Consider the following 20,432-nt stretch of genomic DNA (forward strand, 5'->3'; position numbering starts at 1 on the left):
GGCCTTGGAATGAACCCCTGGGCACTGGCATCTTTCACTGTCGGGAAAAAAAGATGCTGCCTCACATTTCAGAGTTGGCCCTTTGCTGTCATGGAATCCTACTCCCTTCACCTCCCCTTTCTAGCACCTTTGTCTCCTTATGCGTCCTCGGACAGCAGAACCAGCCTCTTCCTTGGCTACAGGTGATGCCAGGACCCTGCTCGTTCCTCAGGGACCAGAAACTTCTGGCTTCTCACGGTGGCTGCTGAGCCAGTAAGTCAGCCTGGCAGAGAGGAAGCGTTGGGTTTCCAGGCGGTGCCTGTGGTCGAAAACCCCCCCGGCAGATTCAGTAGATAAGGCCTGGGCTCCCCGCTGGCAGGCCGACAACAGATGTGGGTGGGGGTGTGCTTGCTGTCACCTACTCCCCTGACCAATCAAAAGGGGCCACCCCGGGCGCGTCACTCTGGGCCCGGCCCCGGAACTGTTAAGCTGCAGTTGACTGAAATTGAAATCAAGGGTCAGATCTTTTCCTGGCATCTCTTTTAAATCAGAGGGGCAAAAGGTCCCCACCAGCCCCTTCCCTGTGACCTGCACATCGCCCAATGTGGACTTAAACCAAGGGAGACCCAGGCCCAAGGTGACTTTGATGCCGTCTCTGACAAAGAAGTTCCCCTGGGCTGCTGGGAAGTAGGAAGTGGCAGAAGGCAGGGCTGTCTGAGGCTTCCCCTCTTCTCTGAAGACGCCCCCCTCAATACTTCCTGATAACTTGAAATAAACTGATTCTTATCTGTGGGCAACTTGCAGGCAGAGGGTCCTCTCAGAGACCCAGGGCCCTGTGCAAGTGATGATCTGTCTCTTTGTTTCTGGAGAGGAGGTTAGCAGAAGATGGCTTGTGGTCCTCTTGGAACCAGCTGATCATCCTTTTCCTTTTCTTCTTGGAGAGACCCTCGTAGTCTCCCGTGTCTTTTTGGGGAGAAACCAAAGAAGAGACAAGTTCAACCAGCCCCTTCAACCGCCTTTCCAGATTTCTGCAACTAAACATTTGATTCCCACCCCCCACCAAAGTCTCACATGATTAAAAGATAAACATTTTGAAGGTGTCGTCTTGTAGATGAGCAAGGTCCCTCAGAGGGAAAGGGGGATTAACTTGGTCAGGGCATGTCTGCGTCTTCGTTGTCCTAGGGCGCCATCCTCTTGTGAGCTTCAGCTGGGCCCTACCCTTGGACCGGTCCTGGGAGCCTCAGGACCTGGGCCAGCTCCCTTTCTACAGAGCCTGCACTTTGAAAGAGCTCCATGGATGTGGCAGTTGCAGGGGAGTCTGAGGAACTGGAGGCCAGTGGGGGGAGGGGGGAGGCCTCTCGTTGGGGAGGGCTCCCTGCACTTCCACACAAAGGGGGAGAGTTGGCTGGTGGGGCTCAGTGTGCAGTGCTGGGGACGGCCTGGTCGTAGATTTCTCCATCACAGCCGTCCAGGCTCTTTTCTGAAAATAGCATTAACATGGGTTGTCTTTGCGAGCTTCTACCATATGTGGGAAGCTCTGGCATCCTACAGTATGACCCAGTGGGTTGATGGGCGCCTCAGGGGCCCCAGTTTTCCCCCTCCAGCAGCCCCGCCTTTATTAGAGATCAAATGTTCTGTGCAGGGGTGTTGGGTTTTTGTCATCTTCCTTATCACGTTAACTACGTGGCCTGATGCAGTGACACGGTGCTGTGTTCGAGGGCTGGGAGTTGGGCACGTGCCTGTGACCCATGGGCCCCTTTCTTTAACCTCTGTCCAGACCAAGAAAAAGAATTCAAAACTCCCAAGTCTGAGAGTTTTAGAATCTCACAATGGTCGTTTTTTTGTGTCTGTGTTTTCTTTGCCTTTTTTTTTTAGTACTTTCTTTGGAAGAAGAAAATAGCGAGCATTTTGTCAGTGCACTTCCTTTTTTCTAACTCAGTATTTTCATCATAAATAAACAGCGCTTTGTATACCAGGTGTGGTTTTTCTCTTGGCCCCCAGAGAGTGTCCTGAGCCTGTGAGATTGGTGCCCAGTGCGCAAGGCCGAGACCTCGTCCCTAGACTCAGTTTCCCCCTGCCAGTGTCTTCTGTACCTGTGCAACCTTAAGCAGCCCACTCTGCCAATCCACCTGGCACTGGGGAATGGAGTACGTAATGAACCAAAAAAATCACCCAGCTCGACTAAAGCATCTCAGAGTCACACCTTGCCCCCGGGGAGCCGACAGGTTGTAAAGGGACAGGGTCGGATTTGTTTAAATATTCGACTTATTAAACTTGGGGTCACCCTGTGGAGCCCTCAGACAGAATCCGACGTGGCTCTGGGGGTGGAAACGTTTTCCCTATTTGGAGCCTAGTGAAAGTTCTAGGGTGGGGCAAGTAAAAAACAAAACAAAAAGTGCTCTCCGGATCCAACAGACTCCTTGGACAGTGGGAGAATCGGCCGAGTCTCCGTGACCCAAGCTGCAGATTCAACTTAAAATTGCTAGTAACCAGATTTTTAAAAAAAATAGGAAAAGACAGAGGTGGGGTTACTGTAATCTCATCGTCCATTTTATTTAACCCAAGATGCCCAAAATATTACAGCTTCAACTTGTGATGGGTATAAACAAAAAGATCAGCGAGGCATTCTGTATTCCTCTCTGATTTCATATGAAGCCTTTGGAATCCGCTGTGTTGCTCATCTCGTTGTGTCCTCGGTTTGAACCAGTCCCATTTCAAGGGCTCAGTGGCCAAAGGTGAGGACAGGGCAGGTCCCAATTCTTTCTGCCCTGGGGTCCTGCCCAGCTTTCACTGGCCCTCTGGGTCTCAGTGGGCTCGATTCTGCCCCCCTAGGACCACTTGGCGATGCGTGGAGAGGTTTTGATTGTCCCGAGTGTCAGAGGGTGGGGGGCAGTCCTGGCATCGGCTGGGTGAAGGGGCTCCAGGGAAGAGCTGCAAGCTTGGCCTCAGGTGTGTGCAGCTGGGCAGGAGGCCTCAGAGGGAGGCCCTGGAAGGCTCCGGAGTCGCGGTGTGGGTCTAGGTTGAAGAGAGCTCAGAGGAAGCTACAACAGCAATCCCCAGAAAGCAGGGTCCCATCTGCAGCGGGAGCCTGGGAGGGGAAAGTGGTGCCACGTGGTCAAAGTGAATCTCGGCGGCCAGGGCCCTCTGGGGCTGGACCTGCCTTCCGCCTGCCCTTTCTGTCTCTGAGCTGGCCAGGTATGCAGGGTCAGGCCCGTACAGGAGCTACCTGTTCTGCAGTCACTGTGACAACAACATTTGCTGTGGGAGGAGGGAGGGAGGAGGCAGCCCGTGCCTGGGGCAGCCTGAACCAAAAACCTTCCTCCCTCTGCAGAAGGTGTGTTTTTGAATTTCCACCCAGGCTGGGGGAGGGAGCGCCTGGCGAATGAGAGACAGGAGAAGCCATCGCAGGTGAGAATCAGAGACCCGGAGTGGTAACCTGCCTCCTCGAGGCTTCTCCCCTTGCCTGCCCATCAGTTTATTCCCTCTTCCCACCCCACGACTGCTGTAGGAGAGTCCTATGAGAATAGCGTTGTGGAAGTTCCTGAGTGGAGCAGGCAGGTGGGCCTGGCTCAGGAGACACCTGCTGGGATCACGTCACAGTTGCCACCAGCTCGAGGACCTTGGGGGAGGCTCAAGCCCTTCAGCCCCTGTTCCCTGTCTGAAAAAGGGGTGACCACAGCTCTCAGACCAAATCCCTAAGGGACCCCAAACCTGCTGTCACTGAGCATGCTCAATGCCTTCTCCCCTCTACCCCAGCTGTGTCCCCACCAAGGGCACAGGGCAGGTTTTCCTGTCCCCATCCTACCCCTGCAAAAGTCCAGACCAAGGGAGTCCAGTGACTTGCCCCCAGGACAGGCCCCAAAGACCCTGTGAGCTCTCTCCAGCAGCCCCCCCCCCAGCCCTGCTTTCTCATCTGTCTCAGGTCACTGTCTCTAGGTGCCCCACAAGTGTTCAGGGCTCTTCTGAAGGGCCCCGTGGTGATCATAAAGGATGGAGCCCCCAGCCTGTCCAGGAAGAGGGGGCACAAAGTGAGGAGAGATGATAGGAAAGTTCTGCTGATGGGGAATGTGGGTACCCTGACCTTGGGAAGTGGGTTAATCCCCTGAATGTCTGCTGGGGAGGTGGTGGGATGGGAAATATATGTTGCATTTGTTTCCACAGAGCTCCTAAAGAGGCAGTGACACTTAAATGCAAACATGATCCTGGACTGGATCTAATAATGGAGAAGAAAAGGCCCAAAAAGACATTACTGGGACATGTGAAAAAATTATAAGCTTTATATCAATAAGTGTCTTGAACTTGATAAATGCACATAGAGTGTTTACAGAGGTGAATGTCCTTGTTCTTAGGAAATGTACCTGGAAGTATTAGGTGTTCAAAGAGCATGAAGTCTACAACTTATGCTGAAATGTTCAGAAAAGAGATGGATGGATGGACGGGTGGACAGATACATGGTGGATAACAGATTGGTGGATACATGATAGACAAATGGAGATATGGATGGCTGATAGATGATGGATGGATGGGTGGGTGGGTGAATTGATGGGCGGGTGGATGGATGGGTAGATGGATGGATGGATGGACTCATGGATGGATTCATGGATGGATGGATGGATGGGGGGGTGGATGGATGGATGGACGGATGGATGGATGGACTCATGGATGGATTTATGGATGGATGAATGGATGGATGGATGGGTAGGTGGGTGGTTGGATGGATGAATGGTCTCATGGATGGATTCATGGACGGATGGATGGATAATGGGTGGGTGGGTGGATGGATGGATGGATGGATGGATGGACGGATGGATGGATGGACTCATGGATGGATTCATGGATGGATGGAAGGATGGATGGGTGGATGGGTGGGTGGGTGGATGTATGGATGTATGGACTCATGGATGGATTTATGGATGGATGAATGGATGGGTGGGTGGGTGGATGGATGGATGGATTCATGGTTGGATAGATGGGGGTATGGATTCATGGATGGATGGATTGGTGGATGGATAGGTGGATAGATAGGTAGGTAGGTAGATAGAATGATACAGCAAATGTGGCAATGTTAAAATTTGGTGGCCCTGGGTATCTGATTGGGGGTATGCTGGAGTCCTGCTTCCTTGGAGAAGCCCTGCGTGGCAGGGGAGCATGATCTGGGGGCCAAGGGGGGTTGGAGATATTTAATAACCAGAACAACAGACACCAGTGGGTGCCTTAAGGGGCTTCAATTCAGAAGGGGTCAGGTAGACCCCCCACTGTGCCTGGGATTGACCCTTTATTTTCGGGGGGGCGGGGAGTAAGGAACAAGAGGGTCCAGGGCATTGGCCGGCCACCAGCTGAAACAAAAGAACATTGATTTCAAATGTCAATCTCAACCCTCAAGTAGCCCAGGGCAGAGGACCCAGCAGTGGCCGATGGGAGGGGAGGTCGGCTGGACGCAACGGGAAGGCTCTGTGAATGCCTGGCTAAGAAAACCAGACTTTACATGGGTGACAGGGGGCAGCCAAGTCCAGGTGGCAAGCTGGGCAGTGACGGCTGACACACATATTAGGGAAAGATGAACTAATAAGCGAGCAGGCTGGATTTCCGGAAGGGCGGCTGCAGGAGTCCAGGTTTGGAAACTCACCAGCTGTGAGTGTGGAGAAGTCCAGACAGTAACTAGGGGCCATTAGGAAGCTGGCCTGGGAACCCAGATCCTTCTAGCAGCCCCAGAGTGGCCTGGGTCAGGAGTTAACCTTGCTTCACGGGGGAGGTCGGGGTCGGATATGGAGTTCTCACTCCGTCTTCCCCAGATCCAGCCTCTCCTGTGGGCTCAGGGCTACAGAGGTGGCAGGCCCCGCCTGGGAGGATTCCCGCCCGCCACGTTCAGATCCCAGCAGCACCATTTTTAAAAAAATTTATTTATTTATTTATTTATTTATTTATTTATTTTTATTAATTAAAAAAAGAATTAACAAAACAATTAGAAATCATTCCAATCTACATGTACAATCAGTAATTCTTAATAACATCACATAGTTGCATATTCATCATTTCTTAGTACATTTGCATCGATTTAGAAAAAGAAATAAAAAGACAACAGAATAAGAATTAAAACAATAATAGAAAGAAAAAAAACAAAAAAAGCAAAAACAAAAAACCTATACCTCACATGCAGCTTCATTCAGTGTTTTAACATAATTGCATTACAATTGGGTAGTATTGTGCTGTCCATTTCTGAGTTTTTATATCCAGTCCCGTTGTACAGTCTGTATCCCTTCATCTCCAATTATCCCTTCTCTTTTTTTTTTTTTTTAATTAACGGAAAAAAAGAAATTAACCCAACCTTTAGAGATCATACCATTCTACACATGCAATCATTAATTCTTAACATCATCACATAGATGCATGATCATCATTTCTTAGTACATTTGCATTGGTTTAGAAGAACTAGCAACATAACCGAAAAAGATATAGAATGTTAATATAGAGAAAAAAGTAAAAGTAATAATAGTAAAATCAAAACAAAACAACACAAAACAAAACAAAAACCTATAGCTCAGATGCAGCTTCATTCAGTGTTTTAACATGATTACTTTACAATTAAGTATTATTGTGCTGTCCATTTTTGAGTTTTTGTATCTAGTCCTGTTGCACAGTCTGTATCCCTTCAGCTTCAATTACCCATTGTCTTACCCTGTTTCTAACTCCTGCTGAACTCTGTTACCAATGACATATTTCAAGTTTATTCTCGAATGTCCGTTCACATCAGTGGGACCATACAGTATTTGTCCTTTAGTTTTTGGCTGGATTCACTCAGCATAATATTCTCTAGGTTCATCCATGTTATTACATGGTTCATAAGTTTATCTTGTCTTAAAGCTGCATAATATTCCATCGTATGTATATACCACAGTTTGTTTAGCCACTCTTCTGTTGATGGAGATTTTGGCTGTTTCCATCTCTTTGCAATTGTAAATAATGCTGCTATAAACATTGGTGTGCAAATGTCCGTTTGTGTCTTTGCCCTTAAGTCCTTTGAGTAGATACCTAGCAATGGTATTGCTGGGTCGTATGGCAGTTCTATATTCAGCTTTTTGAGGAACCGCCAAACTGCCTTCCACAGTGGTTGCACCCTTTGACATTCCCACCAACAGTGGATAAGTGTGCCTCTTTCTCCGCATCCTCTCCAGCACTTGTCATTTTCTGTTTTGTTGATAATGGCCATTCTGGTGGGTGTGAGATGATATCTCATTGTGGTTTTGATTTGCATTTCTCTAATGGCCAGGGACATTGAGCATCTCTTCATGTGCCTCTTGGCCATCCGTATTTCCTCTTCTGAGAGGTGTCTGTTCAAGTCTTTTTCCCATTTTGTAATTGGGTTGGCTGTCTTTTTGTTGTTGAGATGAACAATCTCTTTATAAATTCTGGATACTAGACCTTTATCTGATATATCATTTCCAAATATTGTCTCCCATTGTGAAGGCTGTCTTTCTACTTTCTTGATGAAGTTCTTTGATGCACAAAAGTGTTTAATTTTGAGGAGTTCCCATTTATTTATTTCCTTCTTCAGTGCTCTTGCTTTAGGTTTAAGGTCCATAAAACCGCCTCCAGTTGTAAGATCCATAAGATATCTCCCAACATTTTCCTCTAACTGTTTTATGGTCTTAGACCTAATGTTTAGATCTTTGATCCATTTTGAGTTAACTTTTGTATAGGGTGTGAGAGATGGGTCTTCTTTCATTCTTTTGCATATGGATATCCAGTTCTCTAGGCACCATTTATTGAAGAGACTGCTCTGTCCCAGGTGAGTTGGCTTGACTGCCTTATCAAAGATCAAATGTCCATAGATGAGAGGGTCTATATCTGAGCACTCTATTCGATTCCATTGGTCGATATATCTATCTTTATGCCAATACCATGCTGTTTTGACCACTGTGGCTTCATAATATGCCTTAAAGTCAGGCAGCGCGAGACCAAAAATTTATTTATTAATTAAAAAAATTAACAAACCAAATAACACATTAACATATATAATCAGTAATTCACAATATCATCACTTAGTTGCATATTCATCATTTCTTAGAACATTTGCATTAATTCAGAAAAAGAAATAAAAAAGACAATAGAAAAAGAAATGAAACGAACACAGGAAAGAAAAAAAAAGAGTATACATACCATACCCCTTACCCCTCGCTTTCATTAATCACTAGCATTTCAAACTAAATTTATTTTAGCATTTGTTCCCCGTATTATTTATTTTTATTCCATATGTTCTACTCGTTTGTTGACAAGGTAGATAAAAGGAGCATCAGACACAAGGTTTTCACAATCACACAGTCACATTGTGAAAGCTATATCATTGTTCAATCATCCTCAAGAAACATGGCTACTGGAACACAGCTCCACATTTTCAGGCAGTTCCCTCCTGCCTCTCCATTACATCTTGAATAACAAGGTGATACCTACTTAATGCGTAAGAATAACCTCCAGGAGAACCTCTCGTCTCTGTTTGGAATCTCACAGCCATTGACACTTTGTCTCATTTCCTTCTTCCCCCTTTTGGTCGAGAAGGTTTTCTCAATCCCTTGATGCTGAGTCTCAGCTCATTCTAGGATTTCTGTCCCACGTTGCCAGGAAGGTCCACATCCCTGGGAGTCATGTCCCATATAAACAGGTGAAGGGTGGTGAGTTTGCTTGTCATGTTGCTGAGAAAGAGAGAGGCCACATCTGAGCAACAAAAGAGGCTCTCTTGGGGGTGACTCTTAGGCCTAATTTTAAGTAGGCTTGACCTATCCTTTGTGGGGTTAAGTTTCATATGAACAAACCCCAAGACTGGGGGCTCAGCCTATAGCTTTGGTTGTCCACACTGCTTGTGAGAATATCAAGAATTCAACTTGGGGAAGTTGAATTTCTCCCCGTTCTCACCATTCCCCCAGCAGCGTCATTCATTGAGCTAAATGACCTCAGTCCCCTTGGAGCCTTGCTTTCCTCCACTATGAAGTGGGATGCTGCAAATAGCCACCTCCTAGAGTGGACGTAAGCATCAGATGGTCCACAGAAATACTTACCACAGTTCTGGACACTCACTAAACTCTATAACAGTAAGCTACTGATCCTCAAAGAGTGAAACACAGAGTTGCCCTATAACCCAGAAAGTCCACTCCCAGGAATATGCCCCAAAGAAATGGAAACACATTTCCCATGCAGAAACTACTCGAATGTTCCTGGCATTATTCATAACAGCCCCAAAGTGCAAACAACCCAAGCATCCCTCAACGGATGAATAGAGAAGAAAATATATGGTCCATCCTGTATGGAATACTATTCAGCCATGAAAAGGAATGAAATTCTGATACATCCTACAACACAGATGAAACCTGAAAACCTGATGCTGAGTGAAAGAAGCCAGACACAAAAGGACAGATATTGCATGTGATTCCCCTTCTATGAATTATCTAGAACAGACAAATCCTTAGAGACAGAGAGTAGATTACAGGATAGCAGGGCTGGGAGAGAAGTGGGTGCTATTGCCAAATGGGTACCTAGTTTCTATTTGGGGTGATGAAAAAGTTTGGGTAACGGATGGTTGGTGATGGTGGCACCACATCGCGAATGTAAGTCATGCCATCAAATTGTACACGTGAAAATGTCAGCAAGGACAATTTTTTGTTACAAGTGTGTTTTCATGAAACGAACTTGAGCAGCTTCAACGCTAAATGTCTGAAGTCCAGACCTTTGGCTTGCATGAACCTTTCCGTGGGAATCCCAGCCTCACTGCTTACTTGCTGCCTGCAGCATCTCAAGTGCAACTGAAGGCAGGTCTCCCACCATCCCCCTCCTCCCACCAGTGTCAGAATATAATGCTCAGACCCACCCCCCACCCTCAGGCCTTGGGAGAGTCTGTGCTCTAATTCCCACTGCCTCATCCCCTCCCTGGGTGTCCCCTGCCCCTGTCTATTCTCAGACTCCAAGTTCCCCAACGGCATTCAGCTCCTTACCTGCTCCTATTCTACTTGCCTCTGGGCCTTTGCACATGCTGTTCCCTCCCACCTGCCTGAGCCCTACTCATTCCCAGAAAATGCTCGGATGATACCTTCTCTCCCAGGGAGGCCGCCACGTCCTCCCCGAGCCCCACCGCCCTCCCAGGCTCTGGTCACTTTGTGTGACAGCTGCCTGGCCACTTATTAGAGTCCTGCTCACTTTCAGGTTCTGTGGTATGGACCCGGAAGTTGCCTCGAGGCAGCATTCACAGGGTCATTCTTTCGCTCAACAAATACCACCCTTACACCAGATCCCAGCTGGGCCCTGGGGACACAGCTCCCAGCGTAGGGGTTGCCCTGAGGTGATCCGGGACCATGGAGATGCAGGATGTGGGGAAGAGGCCTGGGGGGCAGTGGAGCCCCAGGAAGCAGCAGTGTTCAGGGGCCAGAAGGGGTGGGAGGGAGAAGAAGGGGTGGAGGGAAGCCAGGAGAGAGGATGTGGCCTGCAGGTGGGCTGGGAGAGTTTGCCGTAGGAGAGGGTGATCAGCAGAGCTGCGTGGCATGGCTGATCCCCCCCAACGGGGTCCAGGAGATAGTGGAGCATGAAGCCAGGTGGGTGAGGAAGCAGGAGATGGGGAGCCCCCAGGCTTAGAGGAGATGAGAGGGATTAGACGTAGCCGTAGCTAGCCTGGGGTGGTCCCTCTTCAATGCTGTATCTGTCCATATACTGATATAACCCCCCCCCACCACCGACGGAGGCACTGTTGTCACTCCCATTTTACAGGTAGAAATGCTGAAGCACAGAGAGGTTAAGAAACCTGCCCCAGGTCACACAGCTGAGCTTGGATTTAAACTCAGGCTGTCTGACTCTAGAGAATGTAACCACTGGATTCCTCTGCCTCTCCAGATGGCCATGCAAGTGGTGGGGTGTTTTAGGATGGGAGTGACTCAAGCATGGGGTTCTCTGAGAGCAGAAGTGCCACCATCCACCTGGAAGCAAAGCTTTCTCTTACTCTTGCCTCTTCGTGTTAGCACCTGCTGTTCCCAGTCCTGGTTCTTTCTATCCCCCACTCCACCCCCAGCTCCTGCTCAAACTTCAGGGCTTGGGCCAAATATCCCTCCCTGGGCTGGCCTTTTCCTTCCCTGCCAAGGGCTCTCAGAACCCCCACCGTGACCCTCAACCCGCCTTTTCTTGGCTAACTTTCCATCTCCCATCTTTGTGCACCTGGATTGGGCCACAGATGCTATGGATGTGACACCAGAGGCACAAGCAACAAAAGAAAAAATAGATACGCAAGTCTTCATTCAGCAAAAAGCTTTGGTGCCTCAAAGGACTTTATCAAGAAGGTGAAAAGACACCCTACGAAATGGGGGAAATCCTCTATCTGACAAGGGTCCAGTGTCCAGAATATGCAAAGAACTTCTACAGCTCGGCAACGGAAAGACATTTGTACACGCACTAACCATCTGTCTCTATGGAGATGGACTAGTCATCAGAAAAAGGACACCCTTGTCCTTTCTGATGCATCCCCCCCAAAAACCTCAGTAGACACCCACTAGCCCAGGGCAGAGGCCTTAGCTGGGGAAAGGTGGGTAAATGTGGCCTCTTCCCTGCCGTCCAGGGGAAGCAGCTGGGCTCCTGGCCTGGACCTGCCAGTGGCAGGACCTGGGGGTCCCCGGCAGGTTCCCCCTGGCCCCCGACTCAAGCCCCAGTCAAGGCTTCTTGGTGGTGGTTTCTGAGCCAAGGGTCCCCCGGGGGGCAGGGCAGCCTGCATCCAATCCTGCTTCAGCTGCGGCCCCCCCTCACCCCCCTGGGGACATCGTGGGACTGTCCACACCAAGCACGGTCCCCTTGATGCCAGCCATCCTGGACGGGGTGGGGCGGGGGTGGGGAGGGTAGCCTTGGTTTCGCTGCCCCCACCCAGCACCCCGTGGGGCAGACATTATTCTTAGCTCCACCCCCCACCCCACTCCACCCCCGCTTTATGGAAAGGTGGGGAAACAAGCCAGAAAGGGAGGTTGCTTGCCCTGTCCAAGGTCACATAGGTCAAACTTGACCTTGACTCCTTGACCTTGACTCCTAGGTGCCCCAGGCCAAAGGGAGGTCAGGAAGGGAAGCGGGGAGAGGCCATCCCCAGCCTCAGGGGGCCCCCTGCACCCTCCCCACGCTCTGCCCCTCCCTCCCTCTCCTCTTTTTCTCCCGGGCCCCGAAAGTGAAACCCGCAGCCCAGCCCAGCGGGCCGAGGGGAGGAGCCCGGGGCTGGCTCCCAGGGACCCACGTGGCATGCGGGCGGCACGCGGGGAGGAGCTTGCGCTTTAAATTGCGGTGATTTTAAAAAAAGAAAGGCCTGAGGAGGGCTGGCCAGCCAGAAGTGCTGCCACGTCTTGCCGCCCCGTCCGCCCCCCCCCCCCCGACCCCTTCCCCGGAGCTGTGGGTCTCCCCCAGGCTGCGTTCCCTCTGGGGGACGCGGATTCTGCGCGGCTGGGGTGGGGTGCGGGGAGCACGCTGCGGGGTCCACTTGGGGTCCGCCTCCCAGGCTCCATTGGTTACCCAGAGGAAAGCCAAGGACCGCTGCCTGAGAGTGGGAATGGGCTGCCTTGGGCAGTGGGGGTGGGGGTGGGGGTGGGGCGTAGGAGGATTTGCTGATGGGTGGGGAGTGTGGGTGAGGCAGGGGGATGGCTCCGATCCCGGGCTGTCTGGGGGCCACATTGCAGAGGCTTTCCACCTCCGCCCAGCTCAGAGCAGGGACAAGCAAGCAGACTGTGTCTGCAGGGAGCTGAAATGATGGTTAGACCCAAATCCGGGGTTCTCTACCTCGGCCGTGCTGACGTTTGGGGCCAGGCCATTCTCTGGGGGTGGGGGCCGCTGCCCTGGGCTCCACCCGCTGGATGCCAGGAGCACGCCCCACCTCTCCCCACCCCATAGGCACGAGGGCCCAAGATGTCTTCAGAATCACCCCCGGGGGAGAGCCCCTGGCTTTAAGGCGGGGTGGGGGAGGGGGGCGGTGGGGGTGGGTGGGTAGCCAAGCTGCCATGAGTCAGGACCCAAAAGGCACGTGTGCAGGGCAGGTGCAGGCTTGGAAGCCCCACGCTAAGGGTCTGTGGAGGGGGCTCCACGGCACCAACGTCCAGGGGGAGACAGGGGCCAGGGCTGGGTGAGCAGGGAGAGTGCAGCTGGAAGGAGGACCCATTGAACAGATGAGGAAACTGAGCTTTGGAGTGGAGTGAGGGGCTGCGGCCACGTCAGGACAGTGCCCCTTTCTTCTACATTCTGAGCCAGGACTGAGTAACTTCTTAAATGAGACGGTTAGCCCCACCACCCCCCACACCCCCGGTGCAACTCTACCAGGCACCAACCCAACTGCTGGGAATTCAGAGGCACCAGGAATACCTGCTGGTCAGAAAATAGTTCCCTGTGCAGACGTGGGGACTCAAGTGCCCCGGGCAGCAGGACTTAAGTATTTCGGCGCTTAAGTAACTGCTTAGGTCGCTGCGGCATGCGCTGGTTAAACGTTAGCTCTGTCTGAGAGCACATTTTGGAAGGACAAGCCTGGCCCTCTGTGTACATGGGCCTGAATTCCAGGTGAGTAGGAGTTTATCGGGTACCCACTGCCTGCAGAGTCCCTGATGACAAATAAGTGATGTGTTTGACAGCTCCGGGGACAGAGTTCCTAACTGTTTATCTGTGAGGTTCTACATGGAAGCTGGGTTTGTCTCTCCTAAGGGCCTCTCTTGGCAAAACAAAATGTTTTGCTGCCCACCCCCATCCCAATATAGCTTATGTCTGACTGAAGCCACAGTAGCCCATCTAAAGCTGGACTCGGATGAATTAGTGAAAGAGCCCCCCCTCACAGGGCTTCTAGAAGGTTTTCCCGATATTGCACTGACCCACTTCCCTGGGAATTGAGGGTACTGTGCATTGCCTAAGCCCAAAGCAGGGTAGAGGGACTCAGGAACAAGACCATATCTAACATCCTGCCCTTGGAAGGCTCCAGAATCAATTCCATCTTGCACATGGGAACTACACAGTGGACTCCTGCAAGCCAAGCCTGTCTGTCTGTCTGTTTTTCTTCAGAAGATGAGGCTTTCTGTCCCCCTTTGCCGTTCTGAGCTCATCCTCAGAATGCTTGGTAAGATTGTCACCTCCCTTGATCTGACTTGTAGACCTCTTATAATGTGGCCTGAAGTGACATTGGCTTTTTCAGAAGCCCACTCACACTATTCACTGCCTGGTTTGGCCATTCAAACCTGCAGTAGACAAAATCACAGCTCTCCAAAGACATTCTTTATATATATATATATATTTATTAATTAATGGAAAAAAAGACATTAACCCAACATTTAGAAATCATACCATTCTACATATGCAATCAGTAATTCTTAACATCATCACATAGATGCATGATCATCGTTTCTTAGTACATTTGCATTGGTTTAGAAGAACTAGCAATACAACCGAAAAAGATATAGAATGTTAATATAGAGAAAAAAAATAAAAGTAATAATAGTAAGAACAAAACAAAACAAAAACCTATAGCTCGGATGCAGCTTCATTCAGTGTTTTAACATGATTACTTTACAATTAGGTATTATTGTGCTGTCCATTTTTGAGTTTTTGTATCTAGTCCTGTTGCACAGTCTGTATCCCATCAGCTCCAATTACCCATTATCTTACCCTGTTTCTAACTCCTGCTGAACTCTGTTACCAATGACATATTCCAAGTTTATTCTCGAATCCAAAGACATTCTTATCGCGACCCCTGGAACCGTGACTCTGCCAAAAGGACTCTGCGGATGGAGTCAAGTTAAGGATTTTCAGATGGGGAGATTATTCTGAATTATCTAGTCACACAGGTCCTGACAAGAGGGGAGCTGGAGGTTCAGGGAGAGAGATGAGATGATGCTCTGCTGCTGGTTTTGAAGATGGAGGAGGGGGCCACATGTCCTGGCACTGGGGTGGCCTGCAGGAGCTGGAAAAGTCAAGAAACAGATTCTCCCCCAGAGCCTCCAGTAGGGGTACACTCCAGCCGACGCCTTGATTTTTAGACTGTAGGGCCCATTTCAGACTTTGTGACCTCCGAAATTAGAAGATAATACATTTATGTTATTTCTAGCCACCAGGTTTGTGGTCATTTGTTACAGCATCCGATATGGACCTCATACAAAACCTTCAAAAGATCCAATGTTTTCAGGGGTGCAAGGGTAGTTCATTGGTAGAATTCCTGCTTGCCATACCGCAGACTTGGGTTCAATTCCTGGTCCAGGCACTTTTCCCATCCAGCCCATCCATGTGATTTTCCCATCACATGGCAAAATAATGAAAAGTGACCCCGCTTTACAGCCTACCAAAAAATAGATCCATTCGTTCCTATCCAATGCAATCATCTTTTTTTTTTTCTTATTAGAAAAACAATATACATTCATTGAAGAAAACTGCAACTATTCAGAGAAGCAGCAAACATCCTTGTCACATCCCTCAGGGATACCCACTCTACATCCTGAGAGGCTTTATATTTTAAATAATAATGGGGATTTTTTTCATGTACTGGTTTGCAACCTAGTTTTGCCCTTAATACACTGGACCATCTCCCCATGTCAATATGGATGGGAAAATCCAAGATACATATCCATCTACAAAATCATTTATTTACCCAAACCATGACATTTGGGGTGTTTTCCAATCTTCGCTTTTTATTAACAATGCTAACTTAGATATCCTGATAGTAAAATTTTTCTTGGGTCACATCTTTAATTATTGCCTTTGGATAAATTTCAAGATATGGAATCTCTGGGTCAAAAGCTATGCATATTTTTTAGGGACCAAAATTATGCACTTAGATCAGGTTAGGTGGTTTTTTTTTTTTTTTTTCTTTCTGGAGAGCAGGGGGTTTGTGTTTTATTTAAATTGAGGTATAGTTGGCATACAGTTCAATGCACAGATCTTTGGTATATGGTTCAATGAGCTTTGACGAAAGGCAAATTTGGTTACCCATTACCCTCAGTTTGTGACTTAAAAATAAAGTCTCTATTTTAGAATCATTTGAGATTTACAGAAAAACTGCAAAAATAGTACAGCTCTTCACCCAGCTTCCCCTGATGGTAACATCTTGTCCTGCCACAGTACATTGTCACAGCTCATGCATCGATGTGGGGAAAAAAAAATCACTATTCATGAATCTGGGCTTCGTTTAGATTTCACTATTTTTCCACGAAATTGTCCCTTTTCTGATTCATAATCCAATCCAGGATCCCATCTTGCCTTTAGTCAATTGACTTTTTTTTTTTCTAATGGAGGTGAGAGTCACATCATGTAAAATGAACTATTTTAAAAGTATGCAATCAGTGATATTTGGTCCATTCACCGTGCGTGTAACCCCCAACTCTATCTCATTCTAAATCATTTTCATCACCCCAATGGAAAGCCCCATACCCATGAAGCAACCATCCCAATCCTCTCTCCCTTGACTCTTCAAAAATTTATTTATTTATTTATTTACTATGCGATTTTCTTGTGATATCTCCACACACCACACAAACCCATCTGAAGTGTGTAATCACTGGCTCATGGTAGCATCATCTAACTGTGCATACAATTTTATTTATTTTTAATACTGGCTAGAACATATGTAATAAAAATCATTTAGCCATTTTAAGCAGACAGTTTTGTGGCATGAAGTACATGGGCAGGACTGTGTCACCACTGCCTATTTCTAGACTGTTTTCATAGTCTTAAATCAAAACTCACACTCATTTAGCAATAACCCCCCCATCCCCCCATCCCCCCTCAGGCCACCCCTGGTAACCACTATTGTACTCTCCATCTCTTTGAATTTGCTTATTCCAAGTATTTCATCAAAGAAAAATCGTAGAGTATTTGTCTCTTTGTGTCTGGCTTATTTCACTCAACATGATGTTTTCAAAATTCATCCCCATCATGGTATGTACCAGTGCTTCACTTCTCTTTATGGCTGAATCTCATCGTCTAGATGTAACACGTTTTGTTGACCCATCCATCTGTTGATGGACGCTTGAGTTGCTTCCACCATTTTGTCAATTGACTTTTAAGAGTTGGAACAGAAGTTTACAGCTTTTCTGGTAACTTTGTGGGTAGGTTTGTTTTGGTTCATCTTGAATCCAAGACAGATATCTGAGTATATCTCCACCTTCCCCAGATGTACGAATCCATTCAACATCCTTATTTGAGTCACTGATCAGATAGATAGTCAGTCAGTCTCAGTTTCCCATGACTGCTATGACAAATACGACACACTGGTTGGATTACACAATGGGAATTTATTGTCTTTTGGCTTTGGAGGCTGCAAGTCCAACTCAAAGGCTTGACAGGCCATGCTTTCTTCCGGAGTCTGTAGCTTTCTGGTGCTGGTGAGCTGCAGGCCTTGGGGATCCTTGGCTGGCATCTGTGCCTCCATCACAGAGGTGATGTGCCTCATTCTCTGGGGTCTTCTGCCTTCTGGCTTCTACTGACGGGCTGCAACTGAACTTCTGTACTTATATGGCCTCCAGCCTCATGGATGAAGGTCCAAGCTGATTCAATTTGGCTTTATCTAAATAGCATCTTCAAAGGTCCTCTTCACAAATGAGTTCACCCCTTAATGAATAATGTCTTCAAAGGTCCTGTTTACAAATAAGTTCACGCCCACTTATCATCTGTGAGGGACGGGACCCAATCCCCAACAATAGCTCTGTGTATCACGTATGTGTGTCTATTTATGTGCACACATGTATAATATACATACATACATAATACATAGCTCAGGCGGATCTAGGAACATTCCATTTTGGACCACAATCTATTTGCTTATTGAAGTTCCTTAGGAATTTCTCTCTGAAGCTTACCTGCACATCCAGTCCACAAACTTGGCTGAAATTCAGACGTCCTTTGACTCTCACTATTATTCTGTCCAGAAAAGCCAAAGACGGTCCACTGGCCTGACGTAGCTCTAGGGAACCCACTATTTTCTTGTCTGATTGTCTGTGGACAAATACGCAGTCCTTGAACAAATGTTTCTTGGGCCCTAGGTTATGGGACAGCCTTCTGAGCCCTGGGGCCTTAGGAGCAAACCCTTGGGCCCATTGGTCTTTCCAAAGAGCTGGCACTCCAGACCAAGGAGAGAGAAGGTAAGAGCATGTCAAGAGTTATAAGGGCTTTGAAGACCACGCAAATCATTCTCAACAATCAGGAGAAAGTAGGAGACCAGACGGTGTCATCAATCCCCTACTACTCTGTGGTCTTCCTTCATAAGACCACCGTGTTTGGTACCTGAGACTCAGCCCTCAGATACCCCTCTGTCATAGAGCAGGGAAGACCCCCATATAGTTCCAAGCTTTCTCTCTCCCCTATATTTTTTTGGGGGGGGAGGGTGTATGGTCCAGCATTAGAACCCAGGTCTCCTGCATGGAAGGCAAGCATTTTACCACTCAACCCATCCATGTATCTGCTTCCGCCTAACCTCTTAACTCATCATCCTTCTGCTCACTCACCTTCTCCTGGGATGCCTGGCAAGCCTCTCGTAATGGGGCAAAATAGATCTCTTGATTTCCATGTCTACCCTACCTGTCTTCCTCGAGTCTTCACAGCGCCATGGTGTGAAATCTGAGACTCCATTTTGAGCCCTTGCTTTGCCTCCTCCCATCCGTCTGACCCAGCACTAGTCTTGTACACTGAACCTTTTAGGTCGAGGGCTGAAGCTGTCATTTCTTCCTTCTCCTACTGTTTTATCCATCTATGCTCACCTGGGCAGCACCGAGAGGCAGGAAAGGCCGGCCCATGCAAAGGAACAAAATAAAATGACAGAAACCATCCTTGGGGAAGCCTAGAAGGTGGCATTACTAGTCATAGAAGTCAAGTCCACTCTCCTAAAGGTTCCCAATGAGCTAAAGGAAAATATGTAGCAAGAACTAAGATGATCTAGCCTTATCACTTACTAGCCTAAGTAGTTTCTCTTCTGCTGGTCTTCCTGCCCTACCACCCATTTGTCAGTCATGGAAGTTATTTCCCTTCCGTCCTCTTCCCCTCCCCTCCCCTTCCCTTCCCCTCCCCTCTCCTTCCCCTTTCCCTCCCCTTCCCCTCCCCTTCCCTTCCCCCTCCCCTCCCCTTCCCCTCCTCTCCCCTGCCTTCCTTTCTGTTCCCTTCCCTTCCCAACATGGATGAACCTCAAAGACATCATGTTCATTGAAAGAAGCCAGACACAGAAGGCCACATATTGAATGATTCTATTGAGATGAATTGGCCAGAAGGGGCAAATCCCTAGAGACAAACTGTGTTCCCTCCCCTCTCCTTCCCTTCCCTTCCCTTCTTTTTTTAACCTAAAGCAGATCTTAGCTCTGCTTAAACCATGTCCATGTTTTCTATCACACTTTTTTAGGACTTTTTTATTTTTAAGTTTTACTTTTTTGAAATGAAAAAGTGTTTTTCTTTTATTCTTAAAAAAACCCCTCACATTTATTCTTAAATAACCACACTTATTTACTAACGGGACATGGGTATGCATAAAGCATTGTCCAGCTTCTCAGATTTTGGAATCAGATGGTGCTTTGCAACCTCAGAACCATTCCATGTTGATTTTTTTTCCTTTGCTTAAAAAGTTGAGATACAATTCACCTACAAGGATATTCACTCCTTTAAAGAGGTAGTAAAAGATGGATAGATGGATGGATGAATGATATGGCAAAATGTGGCACAGTGTTACAAGTTGGTGGAGAGAGTATCTCAGTGGAGAGAGTATGTTGGAGTTCTCTGTGTGGGTTTTGTATTATTTTTGCAGCTATCCTGTAAGTCTGAAGTTATTTCAAAATTTAAAAAAATCCCCTCTTTTTAAAAAAAAAAATTTTAATTAAAAATGTTACAAGAAACACAAACATTCCCAACACAGTATCTCCTCTTTTTAACTGTTTCATTGTGTAACATAACATACAGACAAAGCAAAGAAACAAAAAAGCAATCGTTTTCAAAGCACTCTTCAACAGGTAGTTACAGAACAGTTTGTCATGGGCTACCATACCATCATCTCAGGTTTTTCCTTCTAGCTGCTCCAGAACATTGGAGGCTAGAAGGAATATATATATATATATATATATTTTATTGTAGCAATCAACTTCTTTTTTCTTTTTGTGAAAAATGACATATGTAAAAAAGCAATAAATTTCAAAGCACAGTGCAACAATTAGTTGTAGAACAGATTTCAGAATTTGGTATGGGTTACAATTCTACAATTTTAGGTTTTTACTTCTAGCTGCTCTAAGATACTGGAGACTAAAAGAAATACCAATTTAGTGGAAAAAATCCCTTTTAAAGCATACGACTCAGTGGTTTTTTGTTTATTCATAAACTTGGGCAATCATCACTCCTCTCTAATTTTAGAACATTTTCATCACCTCAAAAGTTTTTTGTGGAATGGAGGTGTCCTTTAGCAGTTCTCCCCCTCCAAGCCTTAGGCAACCACTAATCCACTTTCAGTCTCTAGAGATTTG

At 47.5% G+C, this 20,432-nt stretch overlaps 1 long non-coding RNA gene across 1 annotated transcript; it reads left to right on the plus strand.

The window, feature by feature from the left end:
• The first annotated feature begins 3,134 nt into the window (after positions 1–3,134).
• On the plus strand, positions 3,135–4,233 carry LOC143649607 (uncharacterized). The gene is made up of 3 exons (XR_013159133.1): positions 3,135–3,174; positions 3,311–3,387; positions 4,141–4,233. It is a non-coding gene; the product is annotated as an uncharacterized LOC143649607 (long non-coding RNA).
• Positions 4,234–20,432: the final 16,199 nt, after the last annotated feature.

Source organism: Tamandua tetradactyla, chromosome 11 (genome assembly GCF_023851605.1).
Source record: "Tamandua tetradactyla isolate mTamTet1 chromosome 11, mTamTet1.pri, whole genome shotgun sequence".
In the NCBI taxonomy this organism is placed as follows: Eukaryota; Metazoa; Chordata; class Mammalia; order Pilosa; family Myrmecophagidae; genus Tamandua; species Tamandua tetradactyla.